We start from the raw sequence: 16,405 nt of genomic DNA, 5'->3' as shown, positions 1-16,405 counted from the left end.
ATCGTGGGGGAAAATTGCCAACGTAAACTAGCCATTGAACTTTTTTATAGCAATTACAAACTACGATTAGTCAATCCCCAAAAAAGGCACTTTTTCGCTGCTGGTGTACAACCGCACCACTCAGAACCCACGACTGTGTACCTCCGACCTAGCGCGCGGCTGTCAAACTTTACCTGCTAATTTCTTCAGTTACAAACTTTCACCAATCTAACTTTTGAGATCAGTTCCGCTGGCTGAAAGGGAATTTCTCACCGCTAAAAACATGCGTCCGTGCATCCGTTTATTTTTTGGCTCCGATCTTTTTTAGGGTACCCACTCGGAGTAATACATCAATGAGACCTTAGATTAACTTGAAAGTTCATCTGTGTGGAAGTCATTCTTGAACTAGTTGATTGAACTGTAATATCCAAACAAATGTGTTTTATTTATATTCATCAAAACATAACATATTTTTGTCTTGCTAGTGGGTTTTAAATGTTTATGCTGGTGGCTGTCAAAATTATCTGTCTCCTCTGGTGCATTTCTCAGAAATTCCAGAAACCAAAATAGGCTTTCTCTTATCTTCAAGTATTCAGCAGGGGATCTTAAAGATTTGTCACTCCTGAATGGAATTATTTCTGGATGGCTATATCTGACCTCCAGGGTCCCTCATGACCTGACCCCTGACCTCTGTGACCTCATCACCTGGGTGGCAGGGGTCGCCACTGCTGGAATCTGTCAGAAAACTGGAGCACAACTTCCTCTCTTTCTCAGCAAGTTTAAAGAAAGTTTTTCACAGAACAAGCTAACATCTGCTGTGCAATTACTATACAGCAGAAGCCACTTAATTGTACACCCCATTTGCCAGCTTATTTCATGCAATTATCCGCTGGACTGCCCTGGTGTGGTATTGGGGGATTCCGTGCAATTAAGTTTTTGCGGTAGTCCATTGTGCAATTAACTGGCTTCTACTGTATTACATGTATATGTTTAAGGTCTTCTGAGTCTTTCCAATGAATAGATAATCCAGTATATTTTTGCTGTCAATATTCTTGAGTTTCTCCCCCCTCTACTTGGGATATATCTGCTGCTGCATCTTTGTTTAAAGATAGTGGCGATCATTTCATCTTAATTTCATTGACCATCCTCCTTTAGATACTAATAAATATCCTGTAGAAACTTGTGTCATTTTGTACATTTAAAAGGTAACCAATTGTAAATATACATTCTAGTTTGTATTATACAGTTTTTGAATATACAATGTATTTAAAAGGCATTCATTGAAAGATAATGTCTGATCTTTGCACATGAAACTGACAAATAAAGAAACATCTGTAGAGATAAAGATCACCCAAGTCAAAGATAGTCCATTTAAAATTCATCCAAATTCTAATACAAAGTGGCCGCAAACAGCAAAGATACTTGACTGTGCCCAATTAGTAGCTCCACAGTGGCATACAGGCCCCCACAACCCCTAACCTCCAGGTGACCTTGGCGGCTGTGTTTACATAGTTTCAGGGCGAGCATGTGGTTTGGGCCTGTTTCCCCCGCCACCAGCGTCCCAACCCGGCGTCTCGAGTACAAGCGTGCCGACCGCGGGTTTTGCGGAGTGACCGAGCGGTAGCGAAAGCCTCCACTCTCCCCCCTCTTGGTGTTTTGACAGTTGACCTGACTGATGTTAGTTCAATCCACCTGAGGTTTTTGTTTAGAGAAGCATTCCTGTGGTTTAGCTAGAAGGTTGGCCTCTCTTTTGTTGGTTTAGGTTGAAGTGGTAGGGGTAGTCTGCAATGGAGGGCAAGGCCATTGTTAAGAGAAGTGGAGGAATTTTTGGTAGCGATATGGCAAGTATGTTATGGCATGTACCTTTGCTGAAGATGTTATGATTTTGGTAGTATTTATATTTTGGCCATCTGACAGTTTTCTTTGGTATTGCAGCAGAACATCTGGCTTTGAGATCACATTTTCAGTACAAGCTATGGTCATAAGTTTTGTGGTACATATAAGTAGCTCTTTTGCTCACAAGGGAAAAGTGACATAAGTTTGGGTCCTCAAGCAGCTTTACTTTGAACTGCAGGAGGCTAGTCTGTGTAACACAAACTCTGCTGTCCAGGGCTGTAACTGGCCCCTCCCGGCGGAGGCCGGCTGATGTTGGGCGGGCTGCTATAAGCGAGATTTTATCAGGCTAGCAGGGGGCATTCCACACCTATCAACAAGGACATGTCAAGAAGGAATCATTGAATTGTCATTCTCTCTGCAAAAAGTGAAAGTGCTATTGAACCAGTTTAGCTCACTGAAGAGCTAGTCTTCCACTGGTCGTGACAGAGAGGACAGACGCTTTGTACAGTTTTTACAGGTTCATTGTGTCGGGAAATTCCCATAGCTCTTTTCAACACATATAATGAACAGTAGACCACGGGTTAATTTTCCATCCTAGGAACTGTAACCCTTTCCAGTACCATGCATTACGGGTGGAACTCACGGCTTCTGCGTATGGTTCCAGAGGCAAGGTGCATACATGTATTTGAACATGGTACATGATGTAACTAACCTGAAAGTCAAGTTTGAACCTTGGCTATAGGGACTGGTGGGATCTGTCAGTATTAGGAGGATCAAAGAGCTCTCGAATTCCTCAGGGTTTCTTATGGCAATACTGGGAAATAACTGTAATTGACCGCCAAATTAGGGTTGCCTTATTTGCCTAGGGCTCTCCTAGGAGGATACCTGAATATCCATCATATAATTATTCCAATATCCAAGAACCTATGGCTTATCATACTGAAATATCCATATTTTAAAGGGATGAAAATTATAGTTCTGTTTCACTACCTTATCATTCTATTCAATTTTAAAAATGGTCATCATACCTTTTGTTATGTTTTGTTGTATTATACTAGAAGAAGATCATTCTTTATTTAGCCTACCCTTCTCTTTGAATGGAACATTCTGTAGGGACTACCTTGGGGGATTCTGGGATCCCAGAAGTAATTATTGCTGGGATGGAGCTTGATAAGAGAGATGGTATCATTTGATTGGTTTCCTATTGCTGACTGTGATAGCCTATTCCAAGGCTGTCTAGCTCATTGTTTGGAAACTGATGTCCGTGATTTCCATTGTAATTCTGTCATTAGAAGATTTCAAAAATGCAGTTTCATCAATTTTATGCTATGAAGTTCAGATTTTTTTGATGGATGGGGTGAAATTTTTCAGGGACATACCCTGGGGACAGCCTTTGTCTATATCAGCTATTTCATTGGAATGAACATTCTCATGAAACAAGACTGCTCTGGTATTTAGAATAAAATTGTCGCATAAGTTTGAAGAATTTGAAACTGACAAAAATAGGGTTGTTAAATTGTTTCCAGGACATAGGAAAGCCCTAGAACTTCAATATATGTACCTGTAGCATAATAAATAAGACTGAATTTGGAATATTTTTTTGGCATAGATGAGTTTGAAAATAAAAGAAATGTTTCCAAAACTTGGAGAAGTGCAGAAATATTTCCAACAGCCTGTAATCACTGCTGTAGACTCAAGACCCCCTAGGATTCCTCCTCCCACAGGGAATGATTCTATTACTGCTGCTCAGCCAAGACCCCCTAGGCATCCTCCCAGTGGGGAAGTTTCCATTACTGAGATAAGATCAGGCAACAGATAAATTTCAGCTCAATTAGAGGAGACATACCTGAGCCTCATTAGTAGTGGAGGTATGTCTGGGAGGAACATGTCTGTGGTTGGGCTGAAATCTGGTTCATTCAGGTTTTTTTTAGAACTATAACATGTAACACTGGTTCACCTTTATCCGCGGGGTAACCTTTACCTGCGGTATATATAAAATAGGAGCATTAAGGGATATCAAGTCGACAGAGGAGTGTTTCTGACTGGAATACTATGAAAATATTACAATTTGAAACCAACGTCCGTCAACTAGATACCCCTATATATCTCGGATATAGGTTGCCATGTGGATAAAGGTGAACTACCATTGCATGTATAATGTCACAGAAAGTGAAGAAACATGAAACAAATGTAAGTGGGGCAGAAATACTTAGATTGTAATAGTTTTGTTTTTAGATATGTTTTGTAACCTTTGATGTGTATTAGGATAAAACAGGCCCTCATAAGTGTGAGGCATGGAGTCTGTCAATGCAACAGCTAATCTTTATGTAAATGCGAGTTCCTTTGATAACCAATTTAGCAAGTTCGTATCAAGTCTGGATGCAAATGATGTTGCTTTAATCTACCTGTACATCAAAGGGAAACCATATAGGTGATATGTTACATAGAAGTGTTAGACCCACTTCCCTACTGTGAACCTGTCTATTGTTATGTGTCTGGGATCGGAAATAAAAAGCCAGGAGTTGTTGGGTTGAAAACAGACAGTTGGACAGTTGGACAGAGAGAGCAGAGAGAGGGCCCCGACGAACAGCTCCCGTGCGTGTCTAACGGCATGACTGTGTCCTGTGTGTGCTTTCTTAGTCCTGTAGTTTAAACGTTCCTCGTGCAGCATTCAAAGAACCTGGGGCCACAACATCGGCCCCCTTACGCAAAGAGAACAGGATTGGTTTATTTTGAAATGTACATGAATGAAAATGTGCTGCTTGGAAGGTTTGCAGTTGCAGTAACTATTGCCTATTGGGAACATGGGGCTGAAATCTGGTCCATTCACTATGTTGTTACAGGAAATACAGTACTGCTAAATGAAATACAACGCACATGTAGTTTGGATGGCTTGAAATATATCGACTTCACAGTCACCACTTACCAGTTTTTGAAGTCACCAAATTTTATTTGGATATTTGAATAATTTATTCGGCCGTTGACTTCTAAATTTCACTTACCAGTACTGTAAAATGAATTGTCACCAATTATCCTACAATATCACATAATCTTTGAGATATAATTACATTTGTATATACTATCTTATCTATATCAGGATGACTTTACAACTGAGAGAGCTATAATTGAATATTATCAATGACTAAGTCTGTATATAAACACAGGTGCGTGAACATATGTTTTGAATAAGCTGTTAAATTGGTCCGAGTCATTTGCAAGTTGAGCCATGACCGATGTTGTAAAGTCAGTCTCTCGGATTTTCACCCTCACAGTAACTCTATAATTACATTTGACAAAGTGCCAGATTAGGACTTAATTATAGGGTTGCCTGTGTGACTAATTCTGCCCGTGGAACGACTTCAGATCAAAGGAGTGTTCCCGCCATAGCGCCAGACTCGAACGTAAAGGGCGCTCATCGTAGAGGAGGTCTGAGACTGAAATAGCCGGCGCCAAAGGCTCGAGAAATCTAGAGGTGTCTGGGGCATGCCCGCTGTAAGTTTCGGAATTTGTAACCGTATTTGAAGTATTTGCCACATTTTGGGAGGCAAGTTTCAGCTGGAAACAATTGGGAATATAAACCAGAGTAGCAAGCCTAGAAGTATGCAAGTTGTAACCCTCTCAGTCCGAAATACTGTTTTTTTTAAGTATTTCCTGCATTTTGAAAGGCAAATTTCAGCTGGAAGCAATTGAGAATATGAACCAAAGTAGCAATTAGCCTAGAAGTGAGTTGTAACCCTCTTAGTCTGAAATACTGTTTGAAGTATTTCCTGCATTTTGAGAGGCAAATTTCAACTAAAACCCATGGATATACAATTGAAGCTATAAGTATAAATACAGATACAGATACAGTAAGCAAGTTTCTTGGGAGTTTTGAGGCTTTGTTTATGGCAAAAATATCTTTAGTTCCCCTAGACACAGTTGAGGGGATAACAAAAAATTATACGTTCAAAGACGCCAAAACATCCACCTGGGGCAACGCTTATTCAAAGGATATCTAAATTTCTAGTAGCTCTCATTATGAGTCATAGCTAAGATATGATATGATTCCTCAAAGCGACCTTTGTTTGAAACACAAAGGTCCAGAATATAAATAGAATTTTAAGTCTGAGGCAGATCCGATATTGAATGCGTAACCTTTCCCATGCTGACTCAGGTTTGGTCTTGAATTATCACGGGGATATGGCAAATGCTGTATATTTAAACAACAAATGTGGGTGGTTTCGTTGAAAGAGTTCAGTGGCATAATCCTGATAAAGAACCTTTTCCGGATTATAACTGTTTGGTCAAAAGCCATTGCTGTTTTGAAGGATGAATCAGGAAATGTTAGTTGGGGTTGAATAAATGCTGCTTTAAAGTTTTCATGTTAACTGTTAACATTTTTTTCTTCTGAGTTTTTCTCTTTTTTTTTAACATATAAAATTTGCTCTTGTTATCTCTTTGTTTCTATATTCTCTTACTGCAAAGCAAAAAAGAGAGAGAAATGAAATCCCTGTGTTTTTATAGTGTTTTAGTCCTTTATGGTTAGTTGCTACCCCAGGGTTCTAGCCAGTGTCTGTCCTTCCGTGCTTTGACAAAACTTTGCCGCTGGGGACGGACAAAATTTTTCTCCTATTCCATCCTCCGTGATGGACAAAAATCGGCATGTAAAGATGCCAGTTGAACCAAGCTGAGTCTACTAGCAAACTTTGCCCCTCAAAATAAAGGAAATATCAGGGTCTAGGTTTAAAGATTTTTTTTCCAGGGAGCATGTATAACAGTGGGGGTTCAAGTAGTGCTAACTGACCATGCCAAAAGCCTGTCAGGCTTTTGGCTCAATCAATGATGCTGCTAGTCTCCAAGCAGACCCTACGGTGCCTTAGAAATAGTATCAAAGCTGGCCAGGGACTTGGTATACCGGCACCAGGGTCTGCCCTCAGTCGGGCTGATCTGACGCTATTAGCATCTATTTGTTGCCTATTAAACTGTGCTTGCCGAGTAGGTGTTAATTGCCCTCCCGGCCTGGGATGGCTCGTGCGCCCCTGCACCGTCTCACGGGAAGTCACGTCACGGGTCACCTACGATGACCGTTACCGGCAGATTTAAAATGCCGGCAACAATGGAGGCCAGAGTACGACGTGTTTTCCGCGATGTATGGGGATTCGAGCCGAAGAAAGCACAGCTCGATTCCATTTTGGCCACTCTGGAAGGCAAGGATGTCTTTGTCGGCATCGCTACCGGTCAGGGGAAATCCCTATGCTACCAATGCAAGCCATAGTTGCTAGCCGGGAGCAAACATCTGGTCCTTGACACAGTTTTTGCCGGACGAAATTACAAAATCGCAGAACGAAATAGAAATAAACTTTCAGGAGACAGAAATGGCAGCGCGCTTGGCTTGTTGTGGTTCTTTCTACCGCATCCAAACATAACAGAGAGGATTACGATCAGGCGGCATGTTTTTAAAACTCATAACGTTAGTTTGGTGTTATTATATATGTATATCGAAATTTGTAGTTTGTTTGGCATTATTTTCAGACTTCAAATCGATTTTAAACTAAATAATTTATGTATTGTGGCGCTTGTTCTATTACGTTGCGATGCTGTCAAATTTTTCAATCCGGCGCCATTTGGCGCGAACCTACCGCTGGGAAGTGCGCGCTATCACTGACTTCGTCCAGTGTAAGTCGCTCGTAAAGTAATTAGCACTTGACAACAGGGTGGGGCAGCGACACCATTGTTGAATAGAAACGCTCCACCCTGTTTCAGTGCAGGCAGACCTCCGGTGCCCGTTTGACTCCCTTAGCCGGCTATCTCCCTTTGGCCGGCTATACTCCTTTGCCAGCTTTGATACTATTTCTAAGGCACCGTAGGGTCTGCTTGGAGACTATGATGCTGCTACTAGTGTTGTGATCTGACGGCCCGGGTTCGATTCCCAGGAGTCAGGATATTTATATATATTAGGGGTGGGTACCAGTACAGAAAATTCAGGTCCAGGTCCGGTTCAGGTCCAAAGGATCAGGTTCCGACCAGGTCCTGAACCTGGACCTGATTCAGTATGTGATAACTTGTGAATGCATAATACTCAGAGCAATGGTCCATTCCGCTACAAAGAAATCTGTTTGGTGGAGTATTTTAGTCCCACTGGCGTTTTAAAATACTACAAGGTTAACTGCCACTATACGATTGACTGTAAAACACGGTAGAGATTACAAGAAACTGCCCTCTACTTCGCTCTTCTTATTTTCTTCAAGCTGTAATCCCCAAACATGTGAATTTCTGCCGATTAGCCTCTTCATTTTGTAATAAGTCTAACATCCGGTCCACCATCCGGTTCAACGAATTTTTACAGGTCTGGTTTTTCTGGACCGGTCCAATAAGAAAAACCGGTTTTGTACCAGTACAGTGTACCGGTACCCAGCCCTAGTATACATTGTTTCTTTCTGTTCTACTCGCCCCTCTTGTCGTTTCACATGCCCCTGTACCTCTCTAGGATCGTCACACCTACCTCCAGGGGACCGAAAAAAATTCAGGCTTGCTACAACCCTGTGCTCTACCCTTAAGCTTTACTCAACAGATAGAGACTTGAACTGTCTGTATCTCACTTGGCATCAATCAGGACACCCATGCATTCCAACAATCTCTATCCATTCATCTAAAGAGCATGGGGATTTATGTTATTTCATTGAACCCAGCTATATATAGCTGGCCCCACTCCTGTCTTTTCTCATTACAAAGGACAACTCAGTTGTGATTTAAGCGGTGATCTGTGATTGGTGTTGATGCCTGTCATTGATTTCTGCTGTTCAGTACAGCCTACATGTGACATGGGTGACCTCTCTCAACAGTGGGCTCAACTAGTGCACTTTGCTGGTACGTAGAGTCAGACTTAAACCTTATGAACGCTATGGGGGACAGAGATGTCTGAAAGGAGAGAGTAGAACTGGACCGGGCTTCTTGCCCACGATGAAGATAATGATAAATTTGGGGTTGTTACAGAAAACATAGGGCCTGTCCTGGGGATAACCGTGTCACTCTCCTCACTTCACTCAGGTGGAAATGAGTATTTAAATACATTGTAGCTTCAGTTAGGGACTTTAAAATGGAGGTCCTGTGTTTGAGGAGAACCAACCTGACTTATCGAAGAGCTGAGGGGTCCTTCCTGGTGTGAATGGTTAAAAACCTACAATTCTTTTGGCCGCAAATGGGGCAAATACTGTCATATGGCAGCTGTTAGGCCTTTAGATTTAGCAGTTTCAACCCTTAGCTGAGAGTAAAAGTAGTTAACTCACTCAAAAATAAAAATGAGATACAGTCAAACCTGCCCGAGCGACCACCTCTTCTCAGCGACCACCTGGCCATTTCGACCGCTTTTTCTCGGTTCCGATTTTTTTTCCTTATTGACGTAAGCATTAAGCGACCTTTTCTCAACGACCACCTGGCCAACGCGACCGCGACCGGCCCAAATTGGGCCCCTTAACGACCGCATCATTTTCAAAATTGAGGTTTTCATAGATTTTTTATGATAACTAGCGCGATTTTGTGCTGAAATTGACCAGTTTGCGTCGGATTTTGACTGCCATTATGATGTTATGTTTAGAATAAAGATTGCGGCGGTCAATGGGTGGGTCAATGGGACAGTCTACTGTAATATCGGAGGAAATTTCTAAGGAAGATCTGTGTAGCTCATACCTTTTTAAGAAAGATCTGTGTGAGAGCTTTTGTCCAACTGTACTGTACATTCACCCTTGGGTAAGTACGCTATTGGGACGTACCGGGCATAGAATTCGAAAGGTGCACCGTAGTTATTTCAGATACGGCGATTAAGAACACAGCGACACATAAAGGCTTGTATGGTAACTGACAGCATCAAAGTTCCCTTACTGTCTAAAACGTTAGTGTACAAATATTGAGCTTTAAAGCACTGTATCGTATAAAAGCTCGATAAGAGCTTGGGGTTAAATTTACAATTTACAGTGTGTGTGTTGTATTTGACATTAAATACCTCGCTTCTTTGCAAATATTGAGCTTTAAAGCACTGTATCGTATAAAAGCTCGATAAGAGCTTGGGGTTAAATTTTCAATTTACAGTGTGCTTGCTATTTGCCATTAATTTAAACACAACGGAAACTATTTATACTTTGCATAGGGCATGTTTTGAGTCGATACTCTTCTCAGCGACCACCTGTCCAAATCGACCACTTTTTGCCGGTCCCCCGGGTGGTCGTCTTGGGCAGGTTTGACTGTATTACTTATTAGTTTTTGTTTTTAGTAAAACAAAAACAAACACTGGACATTACTTATCTCTTACCTGTCATACATAGTTTTTTCTTTCTATTCTTCAATATTGGAAAAACTGTTCAGAAAATGAATGGCTGAAACAGCAAATAGAGATAAAGTGGCCTACGATAATAGACTCAACTGACAGGACATTAATCCTCTGTTATCAGCCCTTTTTGTGGATCAATAAGTGAGGGAATTTCCACCACGGCTCAGTAAGCAATCATCGGATTTCTCCCCAAGACTTAGCCGTGAAAGGAGCAACAAGTAAGACGTTCAATAATGGATGAGAAGGTCTTAGGCACACAGACAGGTGCGTCTCGGGCCTTTTTGTCATCCTTTCATCTTCTTAAGTTCTTCTTTGTTGCATTTTTGTTGGGATCGATAAAGAGGGTGGGAAGGGAGGTTAGGTTATCTGTTAGGCCTGGAGGCATATCCTTTAAACTTGCAGAGCTCAGCGTTACCATAGTGCCAAGTACATATTTGGGGTTGGGATGGGGATGATACTTGAATATGAGACAACGTTCTTTATTAGATTATAGTTCAACTGAGTTTGTAAATCACATAATGTAAAATATAAACCGTTCTCTAAAGAAATTTTACTCGCTGGAATTTTTAAACAAATCTCTTGGTCTTCTTCAGCTATCTGACTAGCTTGAGTGACTAGACAAATTCTTTCTTGGAGTGAGATTATTGGCTAGTCTGGCAGGATCTGACAAATGCTGCGTGAAGGTCATTTCTAGAAAGTGAAGGTCAAGTTTGATAATGGGCACCCTAGCAGCTTTCCAAGGTACTTCAGTGGAACTTCCTTTGATATCTTTTTTTGATTTTTTGAGTGTTAGATAGCTATTGAGGTAGAAAATATTGCTTTTTAAAAGTTTGAACTCCCTAGCACTTTTTATTGAACTGCAGGGGCCAATTTTGTTTCATTTGCTTTTTTCTCTTACCGTTCAAATTTTTCCATCCTCCAATAATCCTTTCTGTTCTTTTCCTTGTACTCATGTTGTATCAATAAAAGTATTAGGTTCAACTTCAAGTATAATGGTTAAAGCTCCATGTATTCTTCAAAGTCTATCAAAATGTGTTAGTCTTCCAACAGCACCACATCTGTTTGACTCCTCTTCACCTTTGTCTGGTTTGAAAATACCGTAAAACTTTTATCTGCAAAAAACTTCTTACCCAAAGTTGTTTTTCTTTCTTTCATCTTTACAAATGGTCTATGCCAAGATAGAAAACAAAACAGATTTGTGCGTCCAGGGGACCTAATGAGAAACTGATGGAAGTCTTTAAAATTTTAACGAGTCTTGCAGTAAAAATTTAACCTTGATGGGAAAAGGTTCCCCATTGTTCATTTGTTTTCTTTTAATCTCTGATTGATTTAACTTCATTTAGACTGAATGAGACAGTTTCAGAGCCATGGGTTCTATAGGAAATGAACTCTGGGTCTTGGTTAATTGCATGTCCAATACATTTTAATTTTAGAACCTAATTTATGGTGACTTTTGGGTTGTTACGGTAATTCCTTGGAATGGAATTCTTTTATTTTGTAAGGTTTTATGTAATAATTCTAATCCGGAAAGGTACATGTTGCAGTTTGCTTCATTGGTTTTACTTCTAATGACATCATAAAGGGTTACCGATGGACTTACAATGTACTGATACTATTGTTGAGAGTAATGCTTCAGATATACTGTAAATGCTGAAGATTTTGTAGTGGTTTATGTTGTTGGTTTGTGGGATGATCTCGTCAATACGACCGCAATTAAGTTAAAAATGAAAAATTTTCATTCGTCTATCCCCTTGTCTTTTTATGCCAATGCTGCTGAAAGAGTCTGTAGCACTCTGACTTGCTGAGTCGCTAGTACTGTACATGTAGCTGATTTCTGACTGTCAACTGTCTGTTAAGGTGTTGGGTTTTCATTACCAGCACAGTATGTAGCTCTAGTGCAATTGCAACCTTAAAACTACCACGAGCATTCCATTTTGTCTCTGCTGTGAAATTAAATCCTCCCAAACTTAAATGCATTTACAGTATACAGTCAGTAGCTGTCATCAGCAGTCATTGTGAACATCTGTCTTCCCTAATGCAGTTATCTGTTAACTAGCCCCAAAATGTCATCCAACTCATTACTGTGCTGTACAGATCTAAAAGGACATGTGGGAAAGTGAGCTAATCAGTTAAAAGGGCAATGCTCTATCTAAAAGATACTGGAATATGCTAGCCTGGGTACCATCCAGATTGTAGTTTGCTGTGACGTTTATTATACACTATATACAGTCTTTTCTGGCTCTGATTTTTACTTTACACTTTTTACTGTCACTTCACTGCTATTCCATCAAGGAACCTCGACATCTCTAACATCTGAAATTGTCCAAATTTTGGACGAGGGATGTTGATTGGTCCCTACATATGGGTGAATTAAGTAATGGGTTCAAGCACTCGTTCGAACAGGAGTTTCAACACAGAAATGCCCTTCGTCCAATTGGTGTTGGAACACGGTCACCTGTTCGACTGAGCACTCTAGAACCCATTCCTTAATTTTCTCAGTAACTGACATCACCACCAAAAGGTTTGGATGCACAGTTCCCCAGACGGGGAGCAGAAGCAAACATAGGAGCGAACTACATTTGTACTACCTGGTTGGTAACATCTATTATCATAATACCGGTACGTTTACGACGATTTCTCTAGCCATACTGATTTGACAACTTGTCAACGCATCATTTTCTCCAATTACATGTTGCTGTTATAGGTTACCCTTGCCACTTCTTCTGTGTAACTTTTCTGCCACTCTTGTCCTGCTAAAAGTGTAATATTGTAATTGTAACACGCCGCGGAATTACACGGCGAACGGGCGCGTGGCTGGGAGGGGGTACAAAATACCGGTAGGAAGAAACACGGCACAATTAACTGCCGCTATGTACATTTATACATCCTCTGATGTTCCTTCCTTTTCTGTCAGTAAATTCATAAAACATAAACCTGCATGAGCATACAAAATGTCATGAGAAAACGGACGTATACTGTCAAGAATTTTCATTTAACTTCTGTCCGTCACAACCGCTATGACGTAACACTTCACTGCTTGCGTAGATATAAAAATGGCGGGAAAATGGCTGCGTACGTTCAATTTTGCCCATTCAGTCGTAGATCCGGGCTATTATGCAACGGTTCTTCACACTTTTACATGAGTTGTAGGTCACCAACAGAAATTCAAGATTGTTGTTGAATCATGTTCGTCTTGTGCCGTGAGCATGTGTAATTATGATCTATGTAAATTTGGCAATGAATGTGACAGTGTGTTCGTCCCACGACGAGCTGCCTACCCCGAAATTTAAAAAAAAAGTATACTGAAAACTTTTGGCCTTGTTGTCTTCGAATGCATTGTTATCGATGTTTTGTAAATGGTGTATTGGACACCTAGATGTCTGAAGTGTGCACAGCTCAGAAATAAGTATTGTTGCATGTGTAGATCTCTTTAAGTTCCAGTATTTTTAATCTACCGGTATAAGTCTTACTACCGGTATTATGCCAATGCATGTTACCCAGGCTAGGAGTAGGAATATGACACTTGAAAGGAAAAACTGTCTCCTTTCTATTAGTACAGTCGAACCTGTATATGGACACCTACATTTGTATCATTGATTCAAGTCACTACTGGAATTACAATTGCTGCTTTTGATAATGGAACACAAATGATGACAAATGACACTTATTGTCCCAATTATCATTGTTTGCTAGGATATTACATGTATTTAATTTTTTTAGTATTTTAATAACAAATAGAAGGTACATGTAGATAAAGTTGTATACCGGTAGCTGAAATGTTTCCATTGTATTCAATCGATATGGTCGGAGTAAATTGATGACACAGCAGAGGATAGGCTTCCTTGTTACACTGTATAATAGATGAGAATGGGTGGAAAAAGGCTCTATCCTGCAGTTACAGTAAATCTGAACATGTTTGCATTTTGTCGTATTTTTTTGCAGTGTCCTCACCACTTTGAATTGATGAAACCGTAAACATGCATTTTGAACATAGTGCTACTGTCTAGAGAGGTCTTTTGACTGTTAATTCTATGGTGAAAGTTTTCTTTTTCCTTCTACGATGAAATCAACCCACCGTGAAAGTAATTGAATCTACAGTACTCCCCAGTGATTGACAGTCATGTACCAGTTCAGGGGCATATCTAATCTGATTCCAAGGTCACATGTAAGCCATTTGTACATGTTATGTTCCGGGTTCCATTATTGGGAGGGGGTGAGTGGATATTGAACATGGCCCTGCAGTTCCCTAGTTACATCATTCTGAGTCAGACGTCAATGTCCCGTACAATATTGTAAACCTTGGAGGGAAATTTGGGAAAGTTTAGATTGAGGATGGGATTGATTTGATTGTCTGAAATTATTGGCCATAAGTTATGTACTGTAAATCAGGAAATATTTGTAAACCATTATTGGGAAGGGGTGAGTGGATATTGAACATGGGCCATGGCCCTGCCGTTCCCTAACGTTACATCATTCTGAGTCAGACATCAATGTCCCATACGTTACTGTAAAACTGGGAGGAAAAGTTGGCAAAGTTTATATTGACGTGGCGATTGAATGGTCTGAAAATGTTGGCCACAACTCATGTACTGTAGATCAAGAAATAATTTGTTTGCTCATCCTGAACGTGTGTTCTATGACTTACTAAAATTGAGCCACAAACTTCAAAAACAATGCCTCCTTTCCCCTCATACTATGTATGAATCAAATTAAGTCCTCACAAACTTAAGACAATTTACGGTATTGTAAGAATTTTGAGTTGCTCTGGAAATTTTCTCTTGAAGGATAAAAATGGATTTAGCATTCTTTAAAAGTTACACATCAACTATGGTGAAGTGTTGGCTAATTGTTCTTGTTCAGTAGAATTATATTTCAAAAGAAACTGAAAGTTGTATTGCAATATTACTTACTTACTTACTTAGGCCTACTGCCCATCCTTGGGCATAGGCCACGAACTAGCTGCTTCCACCTCCGGCGGTCCTGGGCTATTTCTTCCAGCTGTCCCCATGTGTAGCCAGACTCCCTCACGTCCGCCTCCAGGCTTCGCCTCCAGGTGTTTCTAGGTCTTCCCCTCTTGCGCTTTCCTGTGGGGTTCCATGTGAAGGCTTCCCTCACTGTGCTTGAGGCTGGCTTGCGCAGGGTGTGACCCACCCAGGTCCACCGCTTACGTAGTATTTCTACCCCTACTGTTACCTGTCCGGTGCGTTGCCATAGTTCTTCATTACGGATGGTATTTGGCCAGTAGATTTTCAATATCTTCCGTAAGCAGGTGTTGATGAATGTTTGTACTTTCTTTGTTATGCCAGCTGTTGTTCTCCATGTCTCAAGCACCATACAGTAGAACAGGTTTTACCATGGTATTGAACATCCGGATCTTTGTACCGATGTTCAGATCTGAACATCTCCAGACTTTATCCAGTTGTTTGAATGCTGTTCTTGCCTTTCCAACCCGTGCCTTTACGTCTGCCTCTGTCCCACCCTGTTTATCCAGGACGCTTCCGAGGTACGTGAAGTTGTCCACTTCCTCTAGAGGTTCTCCAGCCAGGGTTATGGGGCTATTGCAGTAGGTATTGACCTTGAGGATCTTAGTTTTTCCGCTATGGATCTTGAGGCCTAGGGTAGCTGAGCATTTGTCTATGGAGTTGGTCTTCTCTTGCATCTGCTGCTGTGCATGGGAGAGGAGGGCCAAGTCATCTGCGAAATCCAGATCGTCCAACCATTTCCCAGCTGTCCATCTTATCCCATTGTTCCTGCCATCAGTAGATGTCTTCATACACCAGTCTATGGCCAAAAGGAACAGAAATGGGGACAGTAGGCATCCTTGCCTTACCCCTGTCCGCACTTGAAAAGCATCTGTGAGCTGTTGACCATGGATTACCCAGCACGACATCCCTTCATAGGAGTTCTTGATGATGTTGGTGATTTTTTCGGGTATGCCATAGTGCCTCAGTAGTTTCCATAGTGACTGTCTGTCCAGGCTGTCAAATGCTTTCTCATAATCGATAAAGTTGATGTAGAGGGGTGAATTCCATTCGATGGACTGTTCTAAGATGATTCTGAGTGTGGTGATCTGGTCTGTGCAGGATCTGTTTTTCCTAAACCCAGCCTGTTGGTCACGGAGGTGCGGGTCCACAGCATCTCTCATCCTGTTCACACATTGCAATATTGCCAGAGTAAATATTTTCCTAGATTTATAGATTTCGATTTCGCATGTTTCTATGTCAAATTTGGTGGTATGTTTGGGTAAGGTGACCCTTAGAAAAACTTGTCTTTAAGTTTCTTTTGATT

The 16,405-nt window shown here is 41.0% G+C and overlaps 1 protein-coding gene across 6 annotated transcripts in view; it reads left to right on the top strand.

Annotated features, from left to right (window-relative positions):
- LOC118404011 (extracellular sulfatase Sulf-1-like) overlaps positions 1–16,405 on the top strand; it is a 109,195-nt gene that overhangs the window by 13,745 nt on the left and 79,045 nt on the right. The window lies entirely within an intron of this gene.

This window comes from Branchiostoma floridae, chromosome 17, assembly GCF_000003815.2.
Source record: "Branchiostoma floridae strain S238N-H82 chromosome 17, Bfl_VNyyK, whole genome shotgun sequence".
In the NCBI taxonomy this organism is placed as follows: Eukaryota; Metazoa; Chordata; class Leptocardii; order Amphioxiformes; family Branchiostomatidae; genus Branchiostoma; species Branchiostoma floridae.
This window is presented reverse-complemented; position numbering and strand designations above follow the sequence as displayed.